Source organism: Carassius auratus, chromosome 45 (genome assembly GCF_003368295.1).
Source record: "Carassius auratus strain Wakin chromosome 45, ASM336829v1, whole genome shotgun sequence".
Classification (NCBI taxonomy): Eukaryota; Metazoa; Chordata; class Actinopteri; order Cypriniformes; family Cyprinidae; genus Carassius; species Carassius auratus.
This window is the reverse complement of record NC_039287.1, coordinates 13,470,860-13,491,205: the sequence shown is the minus strand read 5'-3', so window position 1 is coordinate 13,491,205 and position 20,346 is coordinate 13,470,860. Positions and strand designations below refer to the sequence as shown.

Sequence of the window (20,346 nt, the reverse complement as noted above, 5' to 3'; positions counted from 1 at the left end):
AAGCATGTAAAGAGAAAACAGCAACGGTCCCAAAATCGACCCCTGAGGGACACCACAAACTAAAGGGGCCAATGTGGAAGAGAAGTCTCCCAAATTCACAGCAACTGTCCTGTCTCTTAAATATGATGCAAACCACTGTAGAGCTATACCCTGGACACCAACCCAACACTCCAGCCGATTGAGAAGAATTTCATGGTCTATCGTATCGAAGGCAGCACTCAGATCCAATAAAACCAGAACAACATGTGATCCGGAGTCCAACGATAATAAAATATCATTAGTGACCTTGAGCAGTGCAGATTCTGTGCTATGACAGGTCCTAAAGCCCGACTGGAATGTATCTAAAATATCATAAGTATTCAGATATGAATATAGCTGCGAATAGACCACTTTCTCTAAAATCTTGGAAATAAAAGGCAATTTAGAAATTGGCCTAAAGTTGTTATGGACTGTATGATCCAAATTAGGTTTTTTTAACAAGGGATGAAGAATTGCATGTTTGAAACTTTTAGGTACTACTCCACTCATCAAAGAGCTGTTAATTATAGCTGTTAGGCTAGAACTCACAGTAGAGAAAACATCTTTAAAAAGATGAGTAGGTAGAACATCCAGTCTGCAACTACCTCCGTTCATTTTACAGACAATATCTGCTAACTGCGCTGAGGAAACCGGTTCAAAGTTTGAAAAAATATTAGACAGCGCAGGATTAATTGATGAACAGGATTGTAAAGGTACAATTTCACTTCTGATCTTCTCAATTTTTTGAGTAAAAAACAATAAAAATTCTTCACAAGTTTCTTGTGTGGCATCTCTCATGACATTCCTTGGGGGGTTTAAAATGGAATCAATTGTGTTAAACAGTACTTTTGGCCGGTTTGCATTATCTGAAATTACCTTAGAGAAAAATTTCATTTTTTCCTCCTTTACTACTTTCTGATAGTTAGCCAAAGAATTTTTTAACATTTCAGATGAAATTTGAAGTTTATCTCTCTTCCACTTGCGTTCAGCTTTTCTACATTCTTTTCTAAAAGTGCGTGTTACATTATTTAGCCAAGGTTGAGAGATTCCCTTGTGTTTCTTTAGTTTAAGAGGGGCAACACAATCTAAAGCAAAAGTGCAAGACTTAGTAAAAACCTCAACCTGCACCTCAATGTCCTCTCCATCGATTTTGTCTGTAACATGAGATAAATAAAATTCTGAAAAAAGGTTTGCAGTTGTAGAATTGATGGACCTAGCATAATGTAAAGGCTGAGAAGAGATTGGATAGATATAAGAACAAACAGCATCGAATACCACTGAATAATGGTCAGAAATACCTACATCTGAAACCTCCAGATTTGATACTGAAATACCAAATGATAACACAAGATCTAATGTGTGACCTTTCATATGAGTAGAACCAAAAACATGTTGTGTTAAATTAAAAGTCTCAATAAGAGAAAGAAATTCATTAACCAATGGCATTGATGGGCAGCATAAATGGACATTAAAATCCCCAAAGACCAGATCAGAAAATTGCTGGATGAAATCCTTATTCCATTTGGGCGGTCTATATACCAAAGCACAGAAAAAAGAATCCAGAGTATCAATCTTTAGTAGCTGTACCTCGAAACTCGAATAGATTTGTGTGGATAGTAGTCTGCATTTAAAAGTGTTACGGAAAACAGTGGCAACCCCACCTCCTCGTCCTGCGGTCCGAGGAGAGTTCAAAGAGTCACAGCCTGGTGGTGTCAACTCACCCAAAGCCATCTGATCACCAGGATTCAACCAAGTCTCAGTAATAAAGAAAAAGTCAAGCGAACATGACATCATAAAATCATTCAAAATAAAGGCCTTGTTGGATATAGATCGTGCATTTAAGAGACCCATTTTTATGGAGGTGATTTCAGTCTTTTCCAACGGGACACTGGCAGTGTATTTTAACACGCTAAGATTGTTTACATTAACACCGCGTTTTACATCATTTAGATCATTCAGTTGATGACGACGAGAAGACCAGATGACTGGAACATGACTGTCAGAAGAAGCCATCTGAAAACTGCTATAACAGCGACGTGATCCACGATGCACATACCGTGGTCGACGCGTAATTCCCAGGGCAGCACATTGATTATAAACTCCGACTGGCAGGCGGTACGAGGATTTTAAACGTAGCAAGTCGGATGATGAATAGTATAAAGCCATATCGAAGATAAAACAATGGTCTGAGTATGCAGGCAGACAGAGAAAATCTGATTGAAATTGACGATGATCAGCAGGGAGAGTCAAACACATCAAGAAAAACAAAAGGGATAACATTTACATTTTCCGCTCGCAATCCAGAGTTAATAGTGGACATTCAATCCTACCATGGACGAACAAAACACAGGAATCAGGTGGTATCACCCTGGTGTGCGTCCTTTCGTGAAGATCTTGACAAGAACGGCAGAGAAGTCAGTTGCATAGTTTCCAAACCATGAACAGACGACAAGAACCAGTTGAGATAAGCCTGTTTCGCGTCTTTCGCAGGAAACAGCAGAATAAACAGAACGGATGTGAGTTTAGTCTCCAAACCTGTGAGGACAGTCCTTTTTCAAATCCTTTTAAATTCGTTAAAATAGTTTAAAAATTTGCAGGAAAAAAAAAAAAAAAAAACTTTTTAAAACTTTTAAAAAAGTCTAAAAATGCCGGAGAGCAGCGGCCGATACACACGCCAGCGTTCACTCAGACCGGAAGCCAGTGACACTGCCTACGGTGAGGTGCCTATGGGGAAGTGAGACCACTAGTGGAAACTCAGGGAAACAGAGACCAGGCAGCGTGACAATCTCCAGTCATAATAAAGAGAAAAAAACTAAATTGGGCATCTGCATTAAAAACTAAATAAACTGCTCTGATATATATTTTTATTTGATTACTGTGACTAAAGAGCTACACATACTGCTGGATTAATCATTACAGAGACATCAAAAAAGATTTTTGTCATCACCAATAGTGTTAATTTAGGGACGCTGTGGCGTAAAAATACTGCTGTGGCTAAATATACTATTTAGTTTAAGTTATAGTTGAAGTTAATCGTGTGTTTTCCTGAGTAACAGTCATTACAGCACAGCTGGCCTGTGTCACAATGCTGGGAATCCAAAGAAATAAAGATGTGCAGAGCATCGCATTGCTTGTAAAACTGATAAACCAGGACTTCAAAAGCGATTCATTAGCAAATATAAAGACAAGATATTTCAGTATTTCTACAAAAATATGTCATCCCTGCAATACTCTATTATATAATTCTATAATATATAACACTGATAATGTTGTTCTTATGGATCTGCAACCACATAGTTTTACGACTTTAAATTGTATTTTAAAGTATATACAGTGCAGTATATTTCTGAATTGCAACCTGACTACTGAATATTTTCAGAGCTATTAAAGGGACAGTTCAGCCAAAAATGAGAATGCTGTCATTAAATACTCACACTTATGTGGTTTCAATCTCGTAAAACCTTCGTTCATCTTCACCCTCCACAGTCAGCAAGGGAACTACTACGGTCAAGGTACAGAAACATAGTAAAGACATCCAACCCTCTATTTCAATGATGTGCAACGCACCTGTATTTGACGTACTGTGAACTCTAGTGTGAAGCCACAGGACTCACCATCTCTTTGTCTCTAACACACAGAGAGAGTGCGAGAGAGAGAGATGAGTGAATTGACGCATTATATGTAAGCAATATTCTTTGTTGTATTTTCCTGTAAAAATAATGGAGTTCCTTTGGATTGTTTTAAGAACTGCTGTGTTCTCCTGTAGTATCCGGTAGTGGGTGGAGCTAATGTGCAAAAGACAATCTCATTGGCTTGCGCTCACCTATTTTGAAAATGCTAAGGCTTTGAATTTTCGAATTATGCCTTTATTGTGTGACCAAAAATGTAGAATTATCAGTTTCAGTTGTTTGATCACATTTGTACATTATGCGCACATATCCATTGGAAACAGCACAGATGGTCACAGTGCTATCCGGCGGGAGCAGCAGGCCACTGGCATATTTTTGCTCATTTTGATTTTTTTCACGTCAATACTGAAACGCGTAAACTACAAAGCCTATTTTACCTAATGAATAAGAGTTAAGCTTGAAATGGGCAACATCACGACTATATATATGTTTGGATTTGTCCCGAATGAGAGCCCAATCTTACCTTATGTTTTGCTTTAAATTATTATTTACTTGTTTTTGTTTGTTTGTAGCCAAGCCTATATGATTATAAACTGCCATTATATTTATCTATTAGATTTATATATTATTAATTCTTGTTCTGTTCTGATAAATTTGTTAAATGTATAGGATTTGTTGTAAAGTGAAGGGAACGTCTAAGTTATGTATGTAATTCATGTATGTTTTTATTTGTATAGCGCTTTTTATGATACAAATCATTGCAAAGCAACTTTACAGAAAATTTAGTTTCTACAATATTTAGCTTATGTATGTGATCAAGTGGTGATCAGTTTATGTGCAAATTACAGGAATTTTCTGAAAAATGTATACAAGACAGTCAACACTATTAACAGCAATTATAATGTGATTGCATATTAAGTAGCAATATTTGTTAGTTCTGTATGTTGTTTCGGGGGTTAGCATCATCTGGGGTCCTCTGATGGGTTGGCATTATCTCTTCTCAGGTGTTCTGGATCCAGACTGGAGCTTGTGTAAATCCTAGTTAGCATGGGGTGTAAATCCTGTGGCAAAACAGAGAAACAAACAGCGACATCATTAGTGAATTAGCAAGTCTGTAAAAATGCCCATGTTTTGTGCAGTTTATGGCTGCTCCAATCATTCAAACTGTGAAAAAGGAAAGGTTTTTTGCAGAGTTTCAAAGATTGTTGTTCATAAAGGTGAGAAATGTAAAAAGCCCGCAGAAAAATGACGTAAAAAGTTGTTTTTAAACGTACGTCTGCGGTCGGGAGGAGCAGAGTCTGCAAATGCCCATGTCTACAGCGACCACTTTGTGGGAGGTATGTTAGCTAACTAACTTTTTTTGTGACTGTGTTTATATATCTATAGGTTGTTGTTAAATGCTAATTTACTTAGTAATGATTATTAAGTTTGGACTTCATCGTGACTTTTTAGGCTGCCCTAGCGCTTTGGTTGACGTAGAGTCGGTAGACTGGGCTCTGAGAGTCAACCTCGGTTACCAAAAAACTAAGCCCAAATCATAGGCATCTCTGCAACGAGAGCAGAGGATGAAGCTCAAGGCAGACAAACAAAGAAGGTCGGAATGAGCAGAGGCTATGTTGAATCTCCAACAGGCAGCTAAGAGTGTGGATCTAATGCAGACAGCTGAGATCTCCGAACCGTAGCAGTCAGCTGACAACTCACAGTCAAAGGACATCAGTGGCAATGGAACATTAAATGATCAAGGTAAATTATTGTTCTAAGATGTGTAACAAGCATTATTATTTAAATGTTATAAATGTGATTGTCAGAAAATCATCCTGTGTAACTGTTTGTGAAAAGGTTGTCAAAAAGTTAACTTCACATAAATGCACATAATTCATATTCATGAATTTCAGGTGAAACTCGAGAGATTAGGATATTGTGCAAAAGTTCATTTAATTCAGTAATTCAACTTAAAAGGTGAAACTAATATATAGATTCATGCAAAGTGAGATCTTTCATGTTGATATCTGTTATAATTGAGATGATTATGGCTTATGAAACCCCAAATTCAAAATTTGAATATTGTAAAAAAAGTTGAATTGCTGAAATAAATTAACTTTTGCACAATATTGTAATTTTGAGTTTCATCTTAGTTTTGATGAAGCTGAGACTAAATCTCCCACTGAAGTATTTAGATTTTAAGTTCAAGATCTCTCTGCCCACTGCGTCTAGAGTTTGGCATTAAGTAATTGACATACTTCATGAAAGGTTAGAATTTCAAATAGACAGTTATTTTTTATCCGCTTAGAAAATCGCCACGTTTTATTTTGTGCCACCATACATACGCGTGTAACTACTCATGTAACGGTCTTTAAATAGGGAAAACAAGGACGTGTTTGGTGGCTTCTAAATTCTTCACTGTTTGGTTACTAAAGAATGAATGGGGCTAGGCTTAATGCTAACACATTCACAACGCCCTGGGTGAAGATGAAGTGCACACAAATTGAAAGACAGGAACGTTTTAATTTGTCTAAGTTAAGATTCGTTTTCCTTTAACAAAGATAATTTCTGCCTTTTTGCTCAGTTTCGGACTTGAGACTTAACTCGTACTCGAGATATAGGGAATTTACTACAACAGAGATTGTAATGTTACCTTAATCTCGCAGATGCCAGTTCCGTGACAGTCACAAGCGACAACCCCATCAGGGGAGGACCCCATGTATGGCCACTTGGGGTTCAGCCAGAGACCACTGCCCATATAGGAGAAGCCTGCATGCTCCTGAACCATCAGCTTCTCATATGCTCCTCTGGCTTGTGCTTCATGTTTGCATCCATAACTGTACAAAGTACACATGCAACACATGAAACATAAATTATTACTTTGTATTGCACGTGTAGAGCAAGTTCAGTGATTTAAATGCTATTAACCTAACCCAATATTTAGTTCTAATCCTGCATAACGCTAGTCGTATAACCCTATAACTAATGTTGATCTTTCAGGGCTGGTCTGTCTCTGGTGTTCTGTATTCAAGAACAGTTTTAGGAAGCACACAAGATTTTGGGATGAATTCTTTGTGGTAAGGCTCCCTAGCCATCAGTGCTGCACTCCTTGGACAGTTTTTGCTCAATGTCTCAAAAAACTAGCATATGTTTCTGACCCTCTCTTCACTCTTGGGCATGGAAGTGATAAGTTAACACAAAGACGATCATTAACTCCACATTTCTGTGGTCCATAACATATCTATATGCAGTTTAAATCTGCCGTTTATCCGATGGCTGTGAGGAAAACAGGTGAGGCTATCATCACAGGATTGAGTATTTATGTGGGTCTTTGTTGTCTTAACTCCTCTTTGCCCAACAGGGAAATTGTGACTGACCACAATGTCACAAGCTACACAGATTTATGCAGAATATAGAATAGAAATACTTTAATAATCCCTGACATTAGGTATGATGAAATATAATGAAAATCCCCTCATAGAGGGGAAAATTCTGTCATCATTTACTCACTCTCATGTAGTTACAAACCCACATAAATTTCTTTGTTCTTATGAACACTAAGAAAAGATTTTAGAGAAATGTTTGTAATTAAACCATTCGTGTACCCTATTTACTTCCATAGCAGGATAAAGGAATACTCTGTAAGTAAATGGGGTCCACAAATGGTTTCGTTTTTTGGGTGAACTATCCCTTTAATTTATTAACATCATAATTTAGCCTACTATCAAAAAGTGTCACAAGATAACATTCTCTGTCCAACATTTGGTTTGCTGTGAACATGTCACCTTACCTTTTTTACATGTGATGGCATCAGCCACTTGCACTTCTCTGTTGTGCAGGAAGCTGAATCTTGCATCTTTACCCCAACTTCAATGGAAAAAAGAACTGCCTCTACATGAGAACACGATTCTGATAGTCTGTGAACAGAATACAATATGACATTTTTTAAACATCAAATGCAATCGGCAAGTGGCAAAGTGTCATATAAAGCACATTTTGATGATGTGCATATAGCCTACTTGTACTAATATGGATGGAGTAGCACTTTACATTAATCAATATGTTTATTCCTTAAAGCTCTTCCCTAGTTCTGAAGTACACAGTATGCTAGCAGTACAGTATGTGTGTGTGTGTCTCATTGTGTAAACATCCTAGCTAACATAAATTACTTACACTGCCATGCAATTGCAATGAGCTGCAATGACTTCTCCATCCTCCTTCACAATAATCCAGGTCTTCAGAAGTGTTTCGCTTGACCTCTGAGAGTCTTTTACCTTGAAACATTAAAGACTGTCAGACTAACGCCATCGTTAAGATGTGCTGCGTTACTGCTAGCATCTTAGCACATAAAACAATATAAAAACAAAGACTCACTCTGGCGAAGACCAAACGATGATCATCGTGGAGCCGTTGGACACAGAGGTTGTGGACCCACCCATTGACAAAAAAGTTGTATGCCTCCAGACTTTTAAAGGCCTTAATTTGCTGTCTGGTGTAGTACGATGTCTGAAGGACCTCAACTGTCTGTAAATCTTTCAGCTTTACTAAAAAACTTACTCATCTTCATAAAGTCATTACTATTAAATGTTGATGGAATATTAAAATCAGGTGGCGTCTGGTTATTCATTAATCTAGCCACTGTGCTAAATAAAAACCTTGGATTGTTTTGGTTATTTTCTATGAGTTTGATCTAAACATGCACATCTGTGCCGGGATTTGTGTGAAACAGAAGCAGTTTAATGTGAAGTTCAAAATGAAGTTTGTAGCAATGTTACTTTGTATTACATAGAAATAATGGAGCATTTTTTGTTTGGAACTCCTATTCTTTTCAATGTAGATTGTCTTTTTACAAACTTTAAAATGCTTTAAAAATGTGTTGAAGTTAGTTTAATACTTTGAAATGTGCTAAAAATGCTAAAATGGGCGCGAGTTTGATCCCCACAATGACTAAAAACTGGTTGTCTGTGGCAGAACCCAGATATACGCCATACCTGAAAGGTTCCCACAGGTAAACACTATGTCAGGTGTATAACTTTTGTAGTGAAATATTTGTAATCTTAAGTGAGGCAAACAGGCTTTTTAGTTTTTCCACATAATTTCTTTTTTAGGTCATAGGAAAGGGTGGTCCCCATTATGTATCTATTCTGACAGGTGACCCCCACGATGCAGTGTGTGTGCGCATGTGTATGTGTCTGTGTGTTTGTGTGTGAGTGAGAGAGAGAGAGAGAGAGAGAGTGAGTGTGTGTGTGTGTGTTTAGACATACATTTCTGTAGTCCAGGTGTAATCCTGGATTCTCCTCCAAGATCCACACTAGAAAACACACACAGATTCACATTCAGTAAGTGAACAAATTGATGTTACTATGCAGTTACTATAAAAGGTATTCAAGGTGGTTTCTAGGGAGTTGCTATGTGGTTGGTAACTGATGAAGTACGTGTTTTGGTTGCTTTGCGGTTGATAACATGTTCAGGGTGGTTTCTAGGGTTTTGCTATAAGGTTGCTAAGGTACAAAACATGGTTGCTAAGGTGTTGCTGTGTACATGGGGTGGTTGCTAGTATGGCTGTGTATCACCAGTCACAATATGATATGTACCCCGTCCACTCTTGACTGTAGATGGAGAAAACAGTTGATCTCTGCATTATGTAGCGCCTCCAGAACTGTATAGAATCAGTAATGGTGTAGGTTTCACGTTAACATTGGGCACTCTTGACCAGTACAATATACTAATTGTTTGCATCTTGTTTTCAAGCCCATGGATAATAATGTTCTCATTCTAATATATTAATATTGTAATGTCTTCATTGTTTTATATTGATAAAATCATCTTTACATTGCTGATAAGTGGTTATTGCACAAATGTTCTAAACTAATACTCAGTCTTCACTCCAGCTCACATGCACATATTCAGTCACTCATACAGATCGAGCAACATAGAAACTTCGGAAGCGATACAGGTGTTTTGTAATTGGATGTAAAAAACATATGAGTCTTCATTTTCTTCTGACATCAGAGCCACTGAGGAGGCAGTGGATTAGTTTAATTTTTGATGGTAACACCACCGAATACACACACACACACACACAGACACACACCAAAACGAAAGAGTGAGGTGAGAAGTAGCTCATTATCATTTAAAGAAACTTGGCTAGCAGGGAACAGAGATGTTTTGACAAGGTAAAAGTATGTTGTTTTACACCACCATTAAAAAAATTTAACCAAAGTAGGATTTCATGTATGTAGTATGTAGTACAAAAGAATCATACTAACTTGTGGAAAATGGGCATACGATATTCACTTTAAAGTTAGTGCTTTTTTGTTCCTTCATTTACAAGTTGTTAATGTTTGTTACATAATTTATCATTTTGAATATGTTTGTTTCTACCTTTTATGGAAGCTCTAGGGAGGAGGCTGCTATTTTTATAATTTTAATTGTTTGCTCTTGTATTTTGGCCAGGGGTTAACGTACTGTTTGGTTGTCAATTTGTTTTGTCTGAGCAGATTAGTTAAGATTTAACTCCATAGACTAGAGTTCTTTAAATTCTAAATATTGTTGCATCCTCTTAAAACTCGTAGACTCATATGGATATAACCAGGGACACTGAAAAGTTTAAACAATAAAACCGAAAACCTCTTCCTACTTGACATACTTGAATTTATAAAGTGAGCAGTTTGGGTCCTCCAGTTTTTCCTCCAGCTTGACTCCTGAATCTCCCAGGTGATTATAGCTTAGATCCAGCTCTCTCAAGCATATGGGGTTTGAAGTCAGAGCTGAGGACACATAACAACATCCCTCCCCTGTCACCATACAGCCAGACAATCTGGCAATACAAAAACATACAGAAATAGTCCATGTCATCATTTTTGTCAAATATTTAATATTCACAGAGACAGAACAGACTTTGTTAATATGTGCAGTTAGTTTGTTTGGGTACTGAAAATCTGAATATTCCATTTTAAAGATGACTGAGCAATGTGCTGAGGAGGCAGAATCATAGAAACATATTCTATGCACACAAGCCTCATTCTAATTAAAGGGGTCATATGATGCAATTTCAAGTTTTCCTTTCTCTTTTGGAGTGTTACAAGCTGTTCATGCATAGACAAGATCCCTAATGTTACAAAGACCAAATTCTCAAATCCAAAGAGATATTCTTTCAAAAAGACTGGTTGTAGAAACCAAAATACTGTATGTTTTATGCAAAGATAATTGGTTTAATTTTGTGTATTTCTATGTGTTATTTAAGCTGACCCCATCTAATGGCTCAGGTGGAGATGCAAGGCCTCTGAGATAAAAGACCTGAGGGTGTGGCTATACAGGAAGTGACAGTCTTTGACCTCTCGTCTGATCCATGTGTTGACTCAAGCGACAATCTACTTTATATCTTTGCAATCCTTTACTCTATCAAGGTTTTGTTCAATTGCGATAAATGTTTCCTCAAGTTTGGACCAATCAACTATGTGGACAATGGATTTGTAAAGACTGTGAGTGTCAAGCCTTTATTTGTTCAGCCACCAAAGTGGATATCTGACCACTCAACTGGTCATCAGCATTCCAAAACGCCTCGTAGAAACATGCACCACATGTCTAAATCACTGTTTGGGAAGATTTGCATAACGCCGCCCAAATGTTTATGTAAAGAAAGAAGGTGTAACTTTTATTTTCACTGTAGTATTGTTGCTGCCGCCACTATGCTGTGGAGACAATGTGTGTTTCGTTGTGAATGCGAAGCTACTTTGTTTGGTCTTCCAAAAGAGAACACAACTAGAAATCAGTGGTTAACCCTCTGAAGTCAATTAATGCTTATATGCGTTATGAGGCATTTTCTCCTGATAACCCTGAAAATAACTTAAATTACACTTTCAGTTTTGATCGAACAGATAAGAGAAATACTTAAATCGAATCTGTAAAGGGTCTACTTTTTTTGCATACAGACATAATAACAACAAAACTTTGTGCACTTATACAATAAAGATAACAAACAAGGTGTGCTGTCTGCAGCCTTTGTCTGCGCTGATCTTCATTTAGACACGCGTCATTAAAACAAAGTGTAACTCAGTGAATACGCAATGAAGAAACATGAGAGAGATATCTATAGAAAGCCTGAAATGTCTGCTTATAAACTAAACAAGTGCTGCTGAAAACAAATATTCCGTGATAAAGCAATCCATATGAACACAACGTGATTTCCGTTTTTCACATCTCCCTTCATTATCTTCTAATGCGACCACGTCCCCACGCTGAACGCGCTATTCAGATTCTACTGTTTCACTGAACCAGACTGTTCTTCAAGTTTTTTTATTTTACTGTTTGCTTCGCGATGAGAGGAATAAGACATAATTCACCCCAAAAAGATGTGATGTGGTTGAGGATTTGAGATTTGGATTTCCTCAGAAAAAAGAATGAAGCACTTTATTCAGCACAGAACATAAACATGAGTAAGTCTCTTTTTACTTATTTATATACTTGCACTAGTTTTCACATAACGTGTAAACATTTTAATAGTTAGACATTTTCCAAAGACTTTTTCCAAACTATAATTCCTGACTAAATGTATAATCAAGTGAAACATTATGAAGTTTCAATAACTATATACAATACTATACCACTCAAAAGCTTGTAACACAATGCTGTTCTTTCAATTTGTCCCTGCTAAAAAAACTGAAAACATATTCCCAGCTCTTTTCAACATTAATAATAACAATAATAATAATAATGATAATAATAATGATAATAACAATAAATGTTTTTTTTTTGTAGAAAATAAGATTGTTCAAAGGATTTCTGAAGGATTGTGTGACTGGAGTAATGATGCAAAAAATTGAAAGTTTGAAAAATTTAAATCAATATAATGTTTTCTGTGAGTGAGTAAACACGATGATTTTCACATAATTTAGAAAGAAAAATTCTAGGCTACAAGCTCCAGTTCTCAAAAGTCCCAGGAACCAATGTTCTGTATGTGTTTTATTGCCTTATTCAAGTGATTTAACATTTTTAGTTTTACACTAACCACGCATAACATTTTTTTTTTCTCTCAAAAACACAATCATGTACATACTGCTGCTCACATATTATTATAGCACAGTTTGTGCAGATCACAGTGAGATTAGACTTTAGCCATTTAGATGTGTATAAGAAACTAAAATAAGCATAATTGTCAGGGCATGACAAAACTTCTCCAAGGCCCCAAAAATACCCTTAGACTCCAGAGGGTTAAGTTGTATTTACAACACTGTTCCGGAACAATTCAACCCAAATATTCAGATGTGTGCAGTGCATTTTATGGAGGACTGTTTCCTGAACCTACAGACTAGCCTACAATGTGTCTGTGTTCAAAGGCTGTTTCTATGAAGTTTGGCAATTCCAACTTTGCAAGGATGTATGTTCATGATTGTGTTTTTGAGAATACAACATTTATGTGTGGTTAGTGAAAACAAAAATTTTGAAGTCACTGAAATAAGGTCATAAAACACCTAGAGGACATTTGTTCAGAAAACTGCCCAACATGGACCTTGTAGCCTAGAATTTTTGCTTCAAAATTATGTGAAAATCATCTTGTTTACTCGCTCATAGAAAACAATAGATTGGTTTTATATATATATATATATATATATATATTTTTTTTTTATATATATATATACTAATAATTATATATTACAAATTATTCCGAATTTGGAATATATTTTAAGAATACTATTCCCATCAACTGGTCAAAATGCACAACACGCTTTATGCTGCTTGAAAGACCCGTGTGCTGCTCTGATGTAAACAGCATGCATGAGAAGCACTTGGGGGAACACATGAGAGGTGCACTGAATGAAAGTACATTCACTCTCTGACAGCAGATGGCACTAAACTGCAGAAAAAGCAGCATTTACTCTGGAAACACCCATAAATAAAGCAGCTGCAACTGTGTCATTTAATAAGATAACATGAACTAACAGTTGTATTTTTTCTTTAACAAAGATTAATAACTTCTGTAGCAAATATAGATATTGCTCATTGTGATTGTTAATGCATTAGGTTATCTAATGAAGTATTATTGTAAAGTGATACCTATGGGTCTTTATAGTTCTTTAATCTGCGTAAAGTTTTTAACTTTATACGTTTTCTGTATTGCTTAATTCTATTTAAATATTCAGTTATTTTTGTTATAAAAAAGTTATTTAACCTGTTATACTGTATTATGACCACTTTTTTAAAACTAAATTGCAATACCATGATAATACCGTATACCGTAATAAAAGCATGAGCAATTTATCGCAACAGGAAAATTTGATACCGACATATCCCTAATACACACATAATAACATTCCTTATAAGCTTTCCATTGAAAAACAGTGATCTGTCCTCGATGCTTGAGGCTTAGTCCTTTTTAATGATATATAGTTTGTATTGATGAAATTTGTCCCATTTCATTTAATCTATTCGTAAATATTGACGTATGCAAACAAAGAGAGTTAGTGTTTCGACGTCCAGATACAGGTTAACAGGTTAAAATAGATTTGATATGTAGTTAATGTTGCTGTTTACTCATTTCAAACTACTATTTCACAATACTATGTGCATTTTCAGTGGTTGGCAGGGGTTAGGTTTCTGTTATGATTGCATTTGCTGGAGTCAAATCATTCATACAGACATAGAAATAGTAGCGTGGAAGACGGGATTATTGATGGGAGGCTGGTGTGGGTTGTTAAGTAACACCCTTTTCATATACTCACCAGAGCCTTGTTAATTCTTTAACACATACAATCACACTGGTGTGATTAGCTCTTTCAGTATGTCATGTCATCAACTGCTGAATTTAAATCTACTTTTGCGCTTTGGCTGGTGCAGAGCCAGATTGGACATGCTGAGTGCTTGTCATATTATCATAAATATTCAGTGTTTTCAACAATATAATGTTTATTTTAGGTTACAGACATAAATACACACAAGTACTAGCAATACCATACATGTACAGTTTGTAAAATACACACTAATGTCTATGGAAACGGCAATGTGTCACACAGATCTATTGTGGCTGTGTTGTGTCACATGACAAGCATGATGCGTTGCCATGGATACAAAGGTGATACATTCTAAGATAATGGTCACTAAAAAAAAACTTACTGGGGGCTAAGCTAGTATATTTTAAACTCATGTGCAAAACGGTTAATTTTTGACCCTAACTAAGATGTTAAGGATCTGCACCAACTGCTAAATAGTGTTGCTAGCTTGTTCAGTTCTGTCAGAAGCTATATTTAGAAATGCAGCAGTTTTGCAGTTTTAGTGATTGTTTCAGGCCATTTCAATCTTAGTACCAATCCACATCTACATAAATATGAAAAAAAATGAATACAAATTTAGTTTTGTCTCTATTTCTAGAATTCCATTGAAAGCATATGCAACATTTGTTGACAACGTTCAACAGCCTAAATGGTAGCATTTTGTTAATTATTTTATGGTAAACCATTTACCTTAGTATCTCCAGCTGACAGTTTGGAGTCTTCAGTCCATCAGAAAGAAGTTTCACTCCTGAATCCTGCAGGTCATTGTTACTCAGGTCCAGCTCTCTCAGGACAGAGTGTGAGGTTTGTAGAGCTGATGACAAACTCCCACAAGACTGAGCAGTGAGATTACAGGTGGTAAATCTAAACAAGAACAACACAGTAGCTAATTACATACCGAATTCATACCAAACTAACATGACAGCACCCATCACCCATCACCCAGTATAGATCAACTTACATGGTTGATATACGTGAAAGTGTTTAAATTACCAAATATATTTATTTGCACATATTTCAGAATCAGAATATCAGATATTTCATAATATAGTGAGCATGTTTGTGAATATTTTGAAAAAAAACAAGAAGAACAAAAAAAAACAATCCATGTGTCATACAGATCTATTGTGGCTGTGTTGTGTCACATGACAAGCATGATGCATCACCATGGAAACAATAAGGCAATACATTCTAAAATAATGGTCACCTAAAAAATCTTGAAAGGGTTAAACGCGAAAGGGTTCATTTTGGACCTTAGCTAAGATGCTAAGGGTCTGCACCAACTGCTAGATAGTGCTGCTTGGTTATTCAGTGCTGTCAGAAACTTTTTTTTTTCAGCTCATTTAAATCTTAATACAATCTGCATTTACAAACATCTGCATAACTATGAAAAATAAATGCTTGAAAATTTTGTTTCTGACTCTATTTCTGGAATTACATTGAAAGCAGAGGCAACATTTGTTTACAAAATTTAACAACCTAAATGGTAGCATTTTATTAATTATTTTATGATAAACCATTCACCTAAGTATCTCCAGCTGACAGTTTGGACTCTTTAGACCATCAGAAAGAAGTTTCACTCCTGAATCCTGCAGGTCATTGTTACTCAGGTCCAGCTCTTTCAGGACAGACTGTGAGGTTTGTAGAGCTGGTGACAAACTCCCACAAGACTGAGCAGTGAGATTACAACAGGTAAATCTAAAAAAGAAGAACACAGTATTACTTACAGAATAAATCTTAACAAGTGTAATTTTTTTGTAATTAATTATTTTTCATTGTTTTGGAAGTTAATCAAGTATTTCAAATTCAAACCTCAATATCTTCAGTTTAGAGTTTGGACTCTTCAGCCCTTCAGAAAGCAGCTTCATTCCTGAATCCTGCAGATCATTGTTACTCAGGTCCAGCACATTTAGATGGGAATTTGAGGATTGTAGAGCTGAAGACAAACTCTTACAAGAAAGAGCAGTGAAATTGCATCCACATAGTCTGTGTAAAGAAAAAAACAAACAAACAGCTATATTAATGTGAATTCATGTTTATATAGTTTATAGTTTATATAGTTTATAATCTGCAGAGCATGTTTGTCCTAAATACAGTGTAATTAGACTTTATTGGTGACACTTTTGTAATAAAACTATTGTAGAACATTAGTAGTTTATAAACTGCAGTTAATACATTAATAGACTATATACAAATAATTAGTTCATCATTCATTGTCACTGTAATTAACAAACTGTTATTGTTACTGTTCTATTTAATTAGCTCATATGTAAAGAATTAGATAATGCTTCTTGACCATAAATAGTCCTCACTTTAGACTAGATCATGGAAAATCTGAAAATATCAATTGCTTTAAATCAACATTTATTGGATGTTAATTGCATTCACTTTCATTCAGTTTTTACACTGTACAAACTGTATATTCTGTCGCCTAATTCTATCTCTTTTACAGGTAAATTAGTTTATAAATTGAAGTTTCTATGTTGTTAAGACATTAACAATGTGATAAAGAGAGGGGTCCAGAGACAAAGGCAGGTTCAGTCTCGTTTTATTGAAGAAAATAAGGATGTGCCGCACGGCTGTTTAACAAAACTGAGGATATATAAAATAAACAGGATCCTTGACCACTTCTTCAAAGGGAAACTCAGGATTACAGCCGGATGTCCAGGCTACTCTTTGGGTGGCGAGACCAGGAGGACAGGTGAGAAGTGCAACCCTCTACGAATCCCGCTGGGCACAGCACAGAGAAGGAAAGCACAACCACTACACTTAGGCTCTACAAGAAACGCTGAATGAGACCGTAGGACTAGACTTAGACAGGACAAGACTAATACGATTACGCTCAGCTCCGTGCATCTAGTTTTAACAATAATCCGACAACACAGACATGAAAAAGAGAGGTAGATATAGCGAAGGCAAAAGAGGGAGATAGCAAACAGGGGTGATGATGAGAGAATGGAAATCAGCTGGCGGTAATGAGGGGTAAGTGTGAGAGTAGGACAAAAAACAACCAGCAGAGGGAGTTTAAATATAGTTTAAATATTTAATATATTTAATATTTAATATTCACAGATGAAAGTTTGGTATTTATGAAGTTATGTGCATTTCTTAGAACGAGAAAGAGTCTGGTTTAATACCATGTAGCTTAGGAAATATAAGCACATATTTTAGATTTGACACATTTAAAAGGGGTGCAGTATTATTTATATTATATTAATTATGCGTTATATTATTCAAAAGAAATTGTGGTTTACTTTGCATCGGAGCATTAAAAGTGGTAGCCTATTTTAGGGGGGTAGGCTACATGGATTATTATGCAAAATGTCAATATTTTCATATATTATGCCTATATTTTAAATATAAATATATTTTTTCCTTTAAAAAAACAACATGCATTTTTGTTATTCGTTACCTGTCCTTTATTTGAAATAACATATTGGGAAAAATACATTTGTCTGTAAACTGATTAAGAAATTGTTGCATGTTTAAGTGAAGCACTGTATAATTTCGTTCACATTATTTAGGCCTAATTTGCCTAAAACAATAAATGAATAAAATTAAACCAACACAATTAAATCTTTGAAACTCAAAATTGAATGAAAGAATTAATAAAACGTCCTCACGATTAAACTCAAGTTCTCTCATTATAATCAACAGAAGCTTTATTAATTGACGACTTAAGTGATTTTAAAGGGAACCTTATTTAACTGCTTTTAAAGTAGGGTAATATCATATGGCCTAAAAAAAATCCCAGTTTTTTTTTATTTTAGAAAAAAAAAATCTGATCTATGATCAGTGAAATTTTACAAAACAAGTTTTAATATAGTTATTTATTATTCATTTAGCAATCAAATTTATAACTGCAACAAGATGATTTAAAAAAAACATTGCTGTTAGTACCTTAATGCTGGAAAGACCTTTATTTTATTAGGGCCCGAGCACCGATGGTGTGAGGACCCTCTTGGAATTGCTCCGTTTATTATTATTATTATTATTATTAGGGCCCGAGCACCGATGGTGTGAGGACCCTATTGGAATTGCTCCGTTTATTATTATTATTATTAGGGCTCAAGCCCGAAGGGGCGAAGAGCCCTATTGTTCCCCTAAGGATTATTCTTTTTCTTATTATTATTAGGGCTCAAGCCCGAAGGGGCGAAGAGCCCTATTGTTCTTCTAAGGATTATTCTTCTTATTATTATTTTTTTTATTTTTTATTAAACCTTCCGGGGGTTTTTAGGGGCCTTAACATGCTCAAAAACTCTTGAAAATTGGCACACACATTGGAATCTGCGGCCATCAGGATGCTGCAGAGGCTGGGACCCGGGCGTGGCACAGGGACTCTACAGCGCCCCCTGGAACACCTTCAGAAATCTTGAACCATAGCTCACACACACTTGCATGTATTTATATGAAACTCGGTACACTTATAGATCTCATTGAGCCGAACAACTTTCACACTTTATGTCTTAGGCTCCGCCCAACAGGAAGTCAGCTATTCAGGGCTGTTTAAAAAAAGCATGCTCTGGAATTTGAAATACTCCTCTGAGGTTTTCAACCCGTTCGTCACGAAACTCGGTGAACATGATCTCAAGACATTGGGGATGAAAAATTGCGAGGGGATTTTTGATATCTCGAACGGTTTGCCCGTGGTGAGGCGTTGAAATTATGGCGAGAAATGAGAAACAGGAAATGTCTAATAACGTCCAAATACATTTCCTGAATTTGATCAAACTTCATTGGTTTGTTCGTTGTATGATACAGATCGTATATATGTGACTATTAAGAGTCAATGTTATAGCGCCACCAACTGGCAGCAGGAAGTGAGTCATTTTCAAAATGTTTTGAATTCAGCATCTTATTTTTACTCAATTTCCTTAAAACTTCATCAGAATAATGACAAAACATGGCCGATGTAAATCTGTTGTGGGGATATTGATATCTAATATGGCGTTGCCATGGCAACGTGTCAAACTTGAATGTTCTGTTATGATGAGTTTGAGGCAGACAACAACCTCAGATTTACATGAATCTCAAAACACATATCAGTATTAGTGATAGCTAGACAATGGCAATAGCTTTTAAAAGGGCGTGAAGGAGGCACGCTATAGCGCCACCTTTTGTCAAAAGTGGGGGGGTTAGTTTTAGCTACAGACACAAAACTTGGTACATAAATTGTTCTAATCAAGACGGACAACTTTCTAATTCACAGTCATAAGCTACGATCAACAGGAAGTCGGCTATTTTGATTTGAATGTGTATTTTTGAGATTTTACAGTTGTGAATTAATGCATACTCCTCACAGGGGAAGTACACTATACACACCAAACTTTGTCTACATGAAGAAAAACCATTGAGGAACTTAAATTGCGAACGGATTTTGGTTAGCTTGAACGGTTTTGTCGTGGTGAATTTTTGAAATGACAGTAAAAAGTGAAACATTAATTGTCTTGTATGTTTAAATTGCAGCTTCCAAACACTTCAAAGCATTTTTTTATTCAAAGATCAAATCATTCTGAGGAAATATGCATAGTTTCACGACTTTACAACACTGTATGGATAAAAGAAAATTAAAAAACTGTCAGACTTCTCAACTGACATGATCTCACTCTGTCCACCCTGTCTGTGTGAGGGAAGGGAGGGGGAGAGGGAGGGGGAGTGTGAGGGGGTTGGTGACTGTGACAGTGTGTGTGGACTGTAGGGAGGGGCTGTCTGGCAGAGAGAGAGAGAGAGAGACCTAATCATCCCTTTAATAATCAGGAAAAATATCTGTATTTTAAATTGTTATTGTTTTTGTTGTTGCTAATGGTGGTGTTTTTTTCCTTTCATTACAGGTTAAGAAATCTCTTAGGCCTTATCCTTTTCTGACTGTTTTAGGGATTTAAAAACATCCTAAGAACCCTAATTTGTGCTGCAAATAATAATTTCAAACTCATTTGATACTGACCATA

At 36.1% G+C, this 20,346-nt stretch overlaps 1 protein-coding gene and 2 long non-coding RNA genes across 3 annotated transcripts in view; all 3 read right to left on the bottom strand.

The window, feature by feature from the left end:
• LOC113063326 (nesprin-2-like) overlaps positions 1-20,346 on the bottom strand; it is a 603,140-nt gene that overhangs the window by 523,760 nt on the left and 59,034 nt on the right. The window lies entirely within an intron of this gene.
• On the bottom strand, positions 5,985-8,432 carry LOC113063346 (uncharacterized). Its single transcript, XR_003278674.1, has 3 exons — positions 7,803-8,432; positions 7,420-7,546; positions 5,985-6,466 (listed from the first exon to the last, which is right to left on the bottom strand). It is a non-coding gene; the product is annotated as an uncharacterized LOC113063346 (long non-coding RNA).
• LOC113063344 (uncharacterized) lies at positions 8,500-15,256 on the bottom strand. The gene is made up of 3 exons (XR_003278672.1): positions 15,089-15,256; positions 10,279-10,449; positions 8,500-8,940 (listed from the first exon to the last, which is right to left on the bottom strand). It is a non-coding gene; the product is annotated as an uncharacterized LOC113063344 (long non-coding RNA).